Genomic DNA, 13,441 nt, shown 5'->3' on the forward strand with positions numbered 1-13,441 from the left:
TTCCCTTCTACTCCTGTTTTGCTGAGAGTTTTTATCATGAATGGTGTTGGACTTTGTCAAATGCCTTTTCTGCAACAATTGATAAGATCATATGGTTCTTGTCTTTTGTTTTATTTATGTGATGAATTACATTGATTGTTTTTCTAATGTTGAACCATCCCTGCATACCTGGTATGAATCTCACTTGGTCATGTGAATTATTTTTTTGATATGTTGTTTAATTCTATTGGCTAGAAATTTGTTGAGGATTTTTGCATCTATGTTCATGAGGTATATTGGTCTGTAATTTTCTTTTTTTGTGGTGTCTTTACCTGGTTTTGGTATCAGGGTTATGCTGGCTTCATAGAATAAGTTTGAGAGTATTTCATCCTTTTCTGTTTTCTGAAATAACCTTTAGTAGTAGTGGTGTTAATTCTTCTCTGAAAGTTTGGTAGAATTCTCCAAGGAAACCGTCAGGGCCAGGGCTTTTTTTTGTTGGGGGTTTTTTAATTACCTTTCAATCTCTTCTTTTGTTATAGATTTATTTAGTTTTACCTCCATTTGTGTTAGTTTAGGTAGATAGTGTGTTTCTAGAAATTTGTCCATTTCGTCTAGGTTTTCAAATTTGTTAGAGTACAATTTGTTGTAGTATTTTGTTTTGCTTCTTTTAATTTCAGTTGGGTCTGTTGTGTTTTTTGATCCTCGCAGTGGGTTAGACGCATGTACTTATCTTTTGCTGATTGAGTGCAACTTTTCACTGGTTCTGGAGGCTTGAGTAGACTCTCTGCTGCTTGGTCTCTCCCTATATGGAAAATGTGTCTCAAGCACCACTGTTTACCTCTCACGCACGCCAGCCGATCCAGCCTGCAGGCTGCCGGTTCCCACTGGGTCAGGTCTGGCAACTCCTCGCTGCTTCCAAACCATCTCTCCGTCTCCCTGGCATTCAGTTCAATTCCTCAATTTTGCCTTTGATGTTCAGGGCTCCTAGATTGTTCTATATAATTGATTCACTTGTTTTTTCTGGGTCTATGTTGTAAGAGGGACCACAGGAAGCATCTGACTACTCCACCATCTTGGCCCCGCCTCAAAAGCTTAAAGCATCTGAGTGTGAAAGCTTAATCCTTACAAATTGAAGTAGTTTAATGTTAAGGGTGACTTTTAAAATGATATGATAATGGCAATAACCAATAACAGCAGTACATATTGTGCACTCTTATATACTAGGAACTGTGCTGAGGGATCGCTGTACATTGTATCATTTAATCCTCACAACCATTTAATAAGGGAGAGGCTGTTAGTCCCATTTTATGTTTGTGGCTTAGAGAGGTTAAGGTACATCCCACATGCAAGAGAGAAAGACCAGGTTTCAAATTTAGGTGTATATGACGCCACCCAGATCTTTCTCTCTTTCTGCTCTATGATGCAGCTTCTCTGGTGACAGTGTGGAAGTTGGGAAAGGATACGGAGTGACTAGCGTTTGGGAAACAGTTAAAGGAATAACAGTAAACACACTATTATTATTCTATGTCAATAATAGTAAACATACCCCTCCAAAAACAGGGCAAGGGAGATGGAGGGGGGTATCCAATTCAGGAGCCTTGTGTGAACTAAAAATCTACAGAATTGGGTAGTGTGTAGAACTGTGAAGGTGGAGGAGTTGGGAGTCCTAAACCATATCAGAGTTTGCATCTATATGAGGTGTCAAGCCTCTGAGGTTTAGGGGTTTATTTGTTACTACAACAGAGCCTAGCTTTACCCTGACTACTAGAAATCCCATGAGTATAAAAGGCAGGATGAGCAAGAATATTTTAACAAGACTGTGCCAAAGGTATATCCACTTTATAGGAGCATGAGAACCATGTGTAAAATATGTACGCAATAGAGTAGTCAGGTCAATGTTAGTCACATTTAGAAATCTGGCGTCATGGTACATGTTCATTGCAAGAAACATCAGTTAGCTGTCACCTCTGCAGTTTCCTGGTTTCAGTGGAGCTTTTTGTTTGTATCACACAAGATGATTCTGTTTAATGGAGCTTGTGGCAATGAAAGGTAGAATTATGTAATATACAAATCCAGTTTTGATATCTGATGTATCATGTGTACCTTGAAGCTAACTCCCACATAGCCTAAACCAAAATTTTCACTAGTATGAATAATAAGGGAATCACCTATGGTTTCTTCCTACATGCTTAAAAATTTTTCAGCAGAAATTGGACAAAACTTTACAACTCTGTGTTATTAAAAATATCAAAGGCTCTTTCTCCTTTGGAAAATATTTTTGTGGAAGTATGGAGTGAGTTAATGTGATGATTCTTAAACTGGATATCTTGCTACATGAAGCAGTTGATGTTTTTCTTCTGTTCTGAGCTGCAGCAGAATTCTTGGTAAAATTGTGAGCACTTGTGCTGTTAGTATTACTGTTAACTTTAAGATGCAAAATGTAAAGATTTTAAGACACTCTTCCATAAGTATTTGAATAACTGCAATGGAACTTTGTGGGGATTGGTTGCATAACAGAAATTTGTAACAATTATATAAATAGTGTAGCTCATGTTTTTCCACCTGATATGATATTTTTCATATTTATATAGCATGAATTGAGGCACTGTTATCATTTTGTGATTTTATTGAAGTGCAGTTCAGACAAATTTTGACATTGTAGAACACAAGATTTCACCGACTGATCGCTGCTCTTGAAAGAATGCTAATAATGTTACAATTACTGTAAGCTTTGTTGTATTCAGTTTAAAAAAAAACCATTATCTGAAAAAATTGTTTTCAGCATTCTGAGTCAGAACTTTGGTTCATTTTTATAAAGTGATGTTACTGTTTTTCCCCATAATGCTATTTTTAAAAAGTAGGGGAAATTATTTTGAAACCATAAATTGCTTATGAGTATTTGCCCTTAGAACTGAATTTAGGAGAAAGATTTCCAAGATAATGCTGCTTAAAGTAAGAAAGTTGTAGAAGAAAATTGTCAGCAGCAGTATTCCTTGCAGTTTGAATCTAGTGCGTCAGGTAACAAGGGTGTGTGATGTTAATTGTGAATTATTCCAGACCTTTGAAAGGTGAACCTCAGTGCTTCTATGAATTATGCTGGATGCAGCTGGAAAAAGCCCTAAATGGGACGATCTGGAGAAGATATGGAATCATTTCTACGTTGCTCATCTCAGTCTGTCATAAAATGATCTTTTTAATGAACTTCCAGTTCTTAAATCATATCTTAATGAGAACTTGATGGCTAGATGGGATAGAGAGAAAGATCAGACACAATTGAATGTGTATATAGATTTTCATCAGGAATACATTAGAATTCCAAACATAAGGAAAATGCAGAATTGTCTGCTCTCACTGTTGGATTCAAATGCTGTGATCAAGAGGCCATTTTCCCTGATGAATATCTGTTAGGGATCAGAGAAGGCATTAATGGTAGAATCTTTCTTGATAATCCAAATGAATGCGCAGAAACTTGGGAAAATATGGAGGTCTAAATAACTATTGAAATGAAAGAATAATTATAATAGCAGTGCTATTAAGAGTTTGCTATGTACTGAATACTGTGCTAAACACTTTGAATGTATGATTTTATTTAATCATCACAACAACCATATGAGATCGGGACTATTATCTCTGTTAAAAAAAAAAAAAACAACCCACTGCTGTCTAGTTGATTCCAACTCATAGTGACCCTATCTCTATTTTAAAGATGAGAAAACTGAGGTTAAATAAGTTACCCAGTAGCACAATATCCAGTACATAGCAAATTAGTAATAATAGCACTATTATTATTAATAGTGATAATAAGTTGGCGTTTGATTCCAGAACAGATGCTTTTAATCGCCACTCTGTCTTGGCATCCTGACAACTGAACAAATAATTGGACATAAACTTCAATAGTGGGTGAGTGATGAAGATAAAAACAAATATAAATAATTTCCGAGACCAACTCTTCAGACAGGGATTGGACTGGACTGTGGGACATAAAGTGATACTCGTGAGGAGCGTGCCTCTTAGCTCAAGTAGATACAAGAGACTAAATGGGCAGCTTCTGTCCAGAGGTGAGATGGGAAGGCAGAGAGGGTTAGGAGCTGGTTGAATGGACATGAGGAATTAGGGGTGGAAAGGAGGAGTATACTGTCACAGTATGGGGAGAGCAATTAGAGTCACATAACAATGTATGTATAAATTTTTATATGGGAAAATATAAAAACAAATATAATGTCTAGGCTGACAGACAACTTTCACCGGGCTTTGTATGCCCTGTCATATAGCTTTATTCTCTGGACATCCCATGCTTCCCCAAATCACAGCCAGCTTCCTAGAATGAGAAAACTTGATCAGTGAGCCTTCTTCCAGTAGAGTTAAAATACTCCCCAATGTTTTGTTGTTTGGACAGGATCCTAGGAGACAGCCATTGAGATTTACCTGCTGCTTCCATCTATGTTGATACAAACAACCAGTGTTATCCCTGTGACTCCCTCAGTATGGGTTGACCTTCCTGTCGCCTGCCATTTGTCTGTTACATCCCCGTTATTCTAGACCCCGTTATTCTTTCCATCCCTCCTGTCTTACCCCACTCCCATTCCAACCAATGCTGGCCCATGCTGCTCTTCTCATTATCACCATGGTGGGCTTTTCCCCCTTCTTTGCCACCCTCATTACTGCTGCCCTCAACTTGCTCCAGTAGTATTACAACTGTGAGCAGACAACCCTAAAGGATGGCCCTATTCCTCTAGCTTCTTACAGTGCTTGCAACTCTTGTATTAGTTCCCAAAAGAGTAGCCTTGCCCTCTCAAGTTCTTCTTGCTCTTCTCTTGAGAACTTGTATCAGTTATTTATTGCTGAGTAACCAATCACTCCCGAAATTAGAAACTTAAAAATTATTTACTTGCTCACTATACTGTAGATGGACCATTTGAGCTGAGCTCAGCTGGGATTGTTCATCTGTTCCACATGATATTGGCTGGGTTCACTTTTATGTCTGGGACCTCAGCTGGGTCAGATAGGACAGCTGGACTGCTCTGTCCATATGGTCTCTCATCTTCAAGGAGGCTATCCTAGGCTTTGTTGCATGGTGCCAGGAGGATTCCCAGCAAGCAGCAAGAGAGGACAAACCTCAGTGCATTAGCGCTCTTCAAACTTCTGTTGCATCACATTTGCTAAAGTCCCATTGGTCAAAGCATGTCACATGGCCAAGCCTAGAGTTAATGCGGGAGGGAGTACACAGAGGTGGATACAGAGAGATGTGATTCATTGGGGCCATTACTATAAAAGTCTATCATGGACGGTAATAATAGTCCCCCTATGGTAGGTTCAGCGCCCTGGTGGCACAGTGGTTAAGAGCTCAGCTGCTAACCAAAAGGTTAGCAGTTTGAATCCACCTGCTGCTCCTTGGAAACCTAGGGGCAGTTCTACTCTGTTCTATAGGGTCGCTATGAGTCAGAATAAACTTCATGGCAATGAGTTAATGGTTGGCTCAGAAGCCATTCGCATGACTCCGCCCTACAGTCACATCTAAATGTTTCATCATTAACTAAATTCTTCACCTTGATATTTAAGGCCCTCGCCAGTGTGGCTCCTGTCCAAAATTACCTCCCTATAAACATTTTCAGGAACCCTCTACTCTATCCACTGTCCCTATTCACTGTGTCTTCCTGTTTCTTCAAGGTCAAACCATTGCCATTTCTAAATAGCAAGGTATTTCAACTTAAAGAACACTGTTCTACCGAACTCCAGTCTCCAGTACTATTTTCGTCATTTTATTCCTGCTATTGCTATCATTTTATATGTTTTATTTTTCCAAGTAGGTTTTATGCTCTAACACTTATAAATATATGCCTAATATATAAATACTCAGTAACATGAATTGAATCGGGGTTATGGTGAAAAGAACTTGCCTCTGTGTTGAACTGTGAATTCCTTGCAAGAGTTGAAGTTGGTCTTGTTCTGGGTTACAGGTAAAGCCTGAAGTCCTCGGGTAGGCAGAGCAGACTGAGCACATTGAAGGGTGTATTCTTGCAGAATTTTCAGATAAAACAAATTCCATCCCTGAGGGGAAAAATAAGGAAGAGAGGCCCTATATTCAGCTGGGAGCAAGGAAGTTTATGGGCTGGAATGAAGACTGGGTCATAAAATCCATGAGATAAACAAGCAGGGTCAGATAATTTGGTGTTTGGAATACACGCTGTTGTGTTTTTATGTTGGAGACTCACTGGATTCTGTCATCAAGGGGCTTTCCTCACAAGCAGAAATCCCCAATGCAGAAGCAGAGTGTTGGAGAAGAGCCTGTTACCAAGTGACACTTTTTAGGCCCTCAGTTAAGCGTTTGGATAATCAGGTGGCATTCATTCAACATATGGTTCAAGTACCACGTACCAGGCACTGTGCTAAGTACCAGGGACCCATTGGTGAGCAAGAGACAGGCGGCCTCTGCTCTCATGGGGCTGACAGCCTTGGGAAAGCAAACAGACAACTAGAGAACTTTGTAATAAGGTCTACAGGCTGCACTTTAAGAGTCTGTAGGAGGGGGCTTAACTCAGGCTTGGGAAGTCAGAGAAGGCTGCCAGGAGAAAGTAGCAGCTAAGCAGAGACCTGAGGAAGAGGATAAGGATGAGTCGGTCTTAGAACTGTGTGTGTGTGCACGTGTGTGCGGGTGTGTGTACACATGTGTGTGTGTGCACATGTGTGCGGGTGTGTGTACATGTGTATATGGCAGGGTGAGGCAGTGCCCAGGAACATTCCCATAGGCAGAAGGGGTAGTTAGTGTGAAAGTAAGAGGCCAGAGAGAGCATGCTGGCTTTTTGGGACTTTGAAAGACGTACAGTGCAGCTGGAGTTCTGAGAAGGGACAAGAAGGAAATGAAGCTGGAGAGCCTACTAGGGGCCTAGACGCTGCAGGTCTGGGCAGCTACGTCAAGGGGCACATCTAGAAGAAAAACCTGAACGCAATTACACATCAGAAGGGCACGTTCATCAAAGACTTTTTTCTCCAAAAAACAGTAACTTTGTAAATGCTCGGGTTTTTTTTTTTTTTTTATATTTTACTCTGAAGTTTCTCTTGAATGAGACGCAAAACCTGAATTATACCTAATAGTTGAGTGCTCCTCATTTAAAACTAGCAATGAATGGAGTGGGGATGAAGCTGCAGAGAGAAGCATAGGGCCAGTCATTCCCCTGTCTAATGAGTCGGGTATTTCAGAAGGAAAAGGAACAGCATCTTGGTCTGCTACTTCTCCACCCAGGCCCTTCCCTGGATCACCTGTGGGTCCTGTCTGCAGTGACACTGTGCAAGCAGTTCATCATTTCCTGTTACTCATTTTCCAGCCCTCTATTTGACTTTGCTATGACCTGATCTATTTTTAGTCTTTCTTGTGTTTGTGTTAATTTTCCAAATGCTTGTAAGTAGCCATTAGTTCTCTCTTTACTCTTTGGAGGACAAAATTGGCAGGATCCTTTTGTAGCTGTGTCTCTGAGGATACTTCAAACCTTATCAAAATTCCATTTTTTTTTCCTTATGGGAAATGCTGTCTGGTTTAAAGGCATGTATGTGGCTCTATTTTTCCAGTTAATACAAGTGGGAGGTTCATATTCCTTTCTATGTTCTAACATTGTACATTTTTATGAAACGTAAAATAAAAATAAAGTGCAAATGAAATGCATGTGGTGTTCCTGTGTAACTGGAGGAACATAAATGAAGGACATTGTATTCCCAGATAGGCCTTTTTTTATCGAAGGTATTCCTCCAGCAGAACAAATAGACGCTAAGGCAAGGGAAATTAGAAGTTGATTGTTTTAAAGCAAAGGATGCTTTTGGAAGTATTGATCCTTCACTCTTCACATGCGTGCACACTTTAACTTTTGGAAAACAGTTATATGCCATCCCCTCTGATGCCATGCCTCTCTCTAGGGCAGATTTGGCTCCGGGCTGACCATTCCCCTTTGCTCACCCATGCCACATAAAGGGGTAATCTCATCCCAGAGTCATCTGATATTCCGGTGGCCCATCTGGTCACCAGGCACCTAGCTCCTGGGGACATGGAATTAGGCCATCTCAAGGGAATGCCTAGGGCGAAAGACTCCAACCCTTTTCTTCATGAGTTTGGGGCTTAATGCATCACGAGTGGAGGTTTTCAAGCCATATCTGATTTTTTAAGAGATTAAAGCCAGCCAAATTTTAGCATCTTCATGAGTGAGATGGAGGACAAAGTCAGCTATGATCCAGGAGGCGGTGGCGTCTGAAACACTGGAATAAGGAGAAGCTGCTCCGTGGAATGAACATATTGTCTGCAGCCTCGGTTCAGAAGCCTTCTCATCGCCCAGGGCCCCGGGTCCAGGGTTTGCCCTGGCCCTGCTGCACCTCCCTCACCTGGGCCCTGGCACTGGGAAGGAGCTCTTACCCTGGTTCCACATCTTATCCCCCTGCAAACTTGACGTTCTTGCAGTCAAGTGTGCGCACCGTCTAGTGGGGTATTTCAGACAGTTTTCTTATTACCAAATGGAGAGGTATTAACAACACAATGTAGAAATAAAAAAAAAAAAAAAAAGGCAGAGGGTGGGGAGTGGGGGAAGAAAAGAAAAGACAGCCGCCTGCTCTTTTCTTCTTGGTATTATTATTTGTGACAAAGCCCTAGGTCCATTTTTCTTCATAATTTGCAGGACTCCTAATGGGAACAGCACCTCCCAATTACCATGGCTGCCAAAGGCTAATTTGGTTACCCTCCGGATCCACAATAGCGAAACTGTGTCGAGCCTTTGTCGATATTTGCATACTATACATACCAGGAATGTAAAACAGCTGCCTGGCCCCTCTCCCACTATCATGGCAATTATGGGTCATTAGCTTTTTCTACCCCGCTCCCCTTCTCCCTTTTTCTTGTTCTTGTCTTCCAGAGTCTGGTAGGCAGTGGTAGGCAGCTGACGGGTTTGCAGAGACAAGAAATGAGAAAGCCGAGCTGCGTGGCCTATTTGTTAAGAGTCGAAGGCTGACGAACTGCCACTTGAATTGCGCGAATACAGCCCTGCGCTTTTATTTCTTGATTACCTCCGCCTTTTCTTTTCTTCTACCCTCTCCTCACAGCTAACTCTTTTCTTTCGGGAAGTCTCTCAGAGGGTCAGTGCCACTGGGCCCTGCACGTGTCTATGTGTACGCATTTGTCCTGGTTCCCTGGCAAACTCGGCCCTTTGGCCAAGGCGTGTGCCAGCATTTGGAGCTGGGGGATTAGGCCTCAGACGTGGAGGGTGAGCTCTAGCACCTAACTGGATCCTCATTAGGGGGAGGGAATGCTTTACTTTTAAGTTTTCTCACTGAATTGTAGCCCTCTCCCCAGGGGGTGGGGTGATGAGGGGAAGAAGGTAAGAAAAAGGGGCTTAACCAAGATGTGCTCTCCCGTTTGGAAAAATGTGTTGTGTCTTGCGGTAGTTAATGGGAAGTTATGGTTCTGAATATAATTTCTCCCCTTCCAGCTGCTAATTTTATTGACAGTATGGATAGATTGAAAAACCCAAAAGCTTTGTGTTGTTTTGTTAAAGCAAATAAGTGAGGCACAAATGTAAATTACATCTCCAGGTTCACATTAGAGGTTTGCAAATAATACTGAGCTAATGGTTATCGCAAAGGAAAATAGCACTGGGATCAATATTCTATACAGTGGAAGGCGATACCTCTCTGTCTTTTAATCACCTCATTGCAGAAATGGCACTGAAATTTGAAATCTCATTTTCTCCATTTGTACAAATTGAACATAAATCACTATGAGTGAGGGGAGGTGGCAGGCAGCTTCACTCTTTGTGGGATTGCATTACTAATTAGTGTTGGGCTAAGGCTGTGCGCAGCCCAGGAGAGGCTTCCCTAGACCTTTGGCCAAATGCAGGATGCTCCCGGAAGCCTGGGCAGGTGGGGAGGGGCTCAGACCCTCTATCGAGGAGTAAGTGAGTCCAGGTCAGCTCGCCAAAGGAACACAAAGGATAGAAGGCATCTCAGACCCTCACACGCTTATGTAATTTTCTGAGACAGGATGGCAGCTCCCGGCCAATCCCTTCTTGGATTTCAGTGCAGTCAGGATGTATAGGACATGACTGTTTCCAAAAAGAGGCAATCGAGAGGTCAGCTTCCACACTTTCCCTTTTGTCTCTAGCTGTAGGAGTAGGGGAGTCCCTTGGTAGTACAAATGGTTAGCACCTAGAGGTGCCTCAGAAGAAAGACTAACAATCTGCTTCTGGAAAATCAGCCATTGAAAACCGTATGGAGTACAGTTGTACTCGGACACACATGGGGTCACCATGAGTTGGAATTAGCACCACAGCAAAAACAGGGCCTGCTCAGCACCAGCACTTTAGTGTAATCTTTGCAAGCTGACCACCTGCCTACCAACTCCAACTCCCCTTTCCTTCCTTCTGTCCTTTCCTGTCCTTCATTCCTTAACTTGGATATACTTTGGCTGAGTGTCTCTCACAGCTCTGAGCTGGGTGATAGATATTATTTACAAAGGATATTCACAGATGTCAAAGGGCCTCTGACACTGTACCCACTTCAGCTACATTTTCTCAAGTTGTTCAAATGTTATTTACAACATACTCAGTTTTTAGGCCATGAGGTCATGATGGGAAAAGGGCTCAAGACCTCCCTTTCCCTCCCCAGGTTGAACTATCCCATGTTCATGCATTTCTGGGCTGGGCAGATGTGGGGGGAATGTGCTTCATTTCAAAGGTGATAAGAGATGGGTGACAAAGATGGCATCTGAAATTTAGTAGGAGGAGAGAAGAGGGCAGAGGTGTCAACTCAGCTGGTGAAGAGACTGGATTTACAACTTTGTTGTTAAAGATTTGGGAAGACATAGCATAGAGAAGAGTTGTGCAGAGTCCTTTACTTGTCTTTACATTGGCCAGTTGCCCTCTCACTTGGAGTAAATAATGTTCTGCTGGATGGTTAATGGAGGATGTTTAGTTCATTAAACTTGATACCCTGTGGGCAGGATGGACTGGTAAAGTATTTATATATTTATATGTAAGGCTGCTCCTCTAAGGCCCAGTGTGTGCACGTTAGCCAAAAATGGGACAAGCTAGTGTCCATCAAGGTGGAGTCTCAGCAATGGCTGTTGACACCAGCATCACCTGATGGTAGACCATAGTGGAACCAATGGACACCCTTAGGACAGAGAGAGATAGTTTTTCATTTCCAGCCAAAGTGAACATTTAGAAGGCCACAGTGGGTCCTTTGATGGCTAAGCGGTTCATCTGGGCGCTCTTGAGATAGCCACGGCAGTCAGACGTTCACGGTGCACTCCTGCCCACCTCTGCCTGCCACTCCTTCCCCCTGCCTGGGGAGAGAGGCAGAGTGACTCTCATAGACTTATCAACACCCCAGGAGTTTTCATTCCTCTTCCACATCCTCAGCCGTGGCAGTAGGAATTAAAAAAAAGGGAGGTTAGGGGGGAAACTGGAAACAAAGTTCATTATACCTAAGGTTTCTCTTGTCCATTTCAATAGATGAAAGCAAAGAAAATAAAGCACAATCCATCCAAACAGTGAGAAGAAATAAAAACCTTTTAGAAATCAGAGCAGACTACAAAAAACACTGACAAAGTGGAATGAAAGTTCTGAACAATCAGTTCAAAGGAAAGGGTGTTTGAAATAAACCCTTAAAAACATTTCAAATGCTGAATGAAAAAAAAAAGGAGCTGCTGCTTTAGGTATTTGAAGCTAGGGTGACTTAATCTGGAGAGAGAACTTTTTGGATTCTACTTAAAAAGAGCTAATGAGTCCTTGCAGGCAGTAAGGCTTAGAGGACCAAACACTGGATCAGGTGCACATGGACTGGCCTGATTGCCAGTCCCAGGTCTGTCGCCACCTCTTGGGTTGACCTGGGGCTTTTAACCTCCTTGTGCCTCCATTTGCCCCGCTGTAAACTGGGATTACTAATAGGCATGTCCTCTCACCCTCCAGGTCCCAGGGGAGGTTTAATAGGATAATGGAACTGATCCTATTGATGGAGAATGAGTGACCGCCATTTTGTGACCCCTACCTTTAGACCCCAACTAGGTATCCTCCCAGAGGCCTTTGGAGGAGCCTTCCTTTTTGGTGAGTTTCAAATTTTACTCAATCATTCCTTCATTCATTCTAAATTATGTATACCTACTATGTACCAGGTATTATTGTCCATAAGGACAAAATGGGAAAAACACAGTCCACTCCCTCAGATTGATCATAGTTAAGTAAAGGAGACAGATAAGTTAACAGTGGATTAGAAAACAGTATGATGGGAACAAGCATGGGATACCTTAGGAACACAGCTGTAGGGAGGCTTCCGTGGGAGATAGTGACTAAGCTAATTTCTGACAGAAGGGCAGAAACTGGCTGGGTGGGTGTCAAGGCTGGGAAAGGTGTCTCAGGCCAACAGAGCAACAAGTGCGAAGTTTTAAGACTGTAGGGATGTTGGGTAAGAGGAGCAGAGTGGAGAAAGAGAAGCCTGTAGTGGGAAGCAGGAACTTTTTCTAAGGGCAGTTATGTGAGGGATTTTATTCAGCAGCTGGATCTGGAGGTATTAGGCAACTCAGTCATCAGCAACCAAAACCCGTTGCTATCGTGTCAATTCCAACTCATAGCGACCCTCTAGGACAGAATAGAACTGTTCCGTAAGATTTCTGAGGAGCATCTGGTGGATTTGAACTACCGACCTCTCGGTTAGCAGCTGAGAGCTTAACTATTACGCCACCAGGACTCCTTCAGCCACCCGCGTTCCTTTTATTTTTGTGAACCGCCCTTTTTAGCAGGTGATTTCCATCTTCAAGCTTGCCTCCTTACTGAAGAAGGAGGGTGGAATGGATATGACATAGGCAACAAGCAGGCTCCAGCACAGCCCTTTACAACGTATGAAAGAGCTTAGATTTTATCTCAGGTGTGGCCTGTGATCATTATCATGGTGAGTTTGCTTTCATCTTGCATCTACACCCTGTCAGATATTTGCACCTCAGGTATTTTATAAAAGGGCTAGAAGTCCTAAAGGACTAGCATACAAAAAAACATTAAAGTAGAAGAGAAAAAAATGGGAAATTCAGAAACTTGATTGAGTGACAATAATAAAGAGTTATAATACGCAGGGTGACAACACATCCCAGCTTTCCCAGGGGAGCCCTAGATTATGTCTGTTGTCTTGGCATCTCTTCCGGTTCAGCATTTGCCCCAGATTTTACTTTTATTATTGTTTCTAACAAATTGTCATTATTAACTGTTACATTAAAATAAGCCAAGATGGATAGGACAGACCTCCATTTTGTACCACCAGCTCCTGCCAGGGTCTCATCTAGTTGTGTGTGAGATGCAAGTTCTGTAAACAGAGTTCTCATTTTAACTTGTAGTTAAGTCTGAAAGACTACCAGGGATGACCCGTCTCTCTTCTCACATTCCTTCCCAGATGACAGGTAACTAACTCTCCCTTTTCAAGGGCAACGTATATGGTGTTTGCTAGT

The 13,441-nt window shown here is 42.3% G+C and overlaps 1 long non-coding RNA gene across 1 annotated transcript in view; it reads left to right on the forward strand.

The window, feature by feature from the left end:
* Positions 1-13,441, forward strand: part of LOC111821953 (uncharacterized) — a 571,437-nt gene that overhangs the window by 186,180 nt on the left and 371,816 nt on the right. The window contains exon 2 of the long non-coding RNA XR_002825257.1: positions 11,919-12,053. This is a non-coding gene — a long non-coding RNA (uncharacterized LOC111821953). The remainder of the gene's footprint in view (positions 1-11,918; positions 12,054-13,441) is intronic.

The sequence above is a fragment of the Trichechus manatus genome, unplaced genomic scaffold (genome assembly GCF_000243295.1).
Source record: "Trichechus manatus latirostris isolate Lorelei unplaced genomic scaffold, TriManLat1.0 scaffold00116, whole genome shotgun sequence".
NCBI classification, from domain to species: domain Eukaryota; kingdom Metazoa; phylum Chordata; class Mammalia; order Sirenia; family Trichechidae; genus Trichechus; species Trichechus manatus.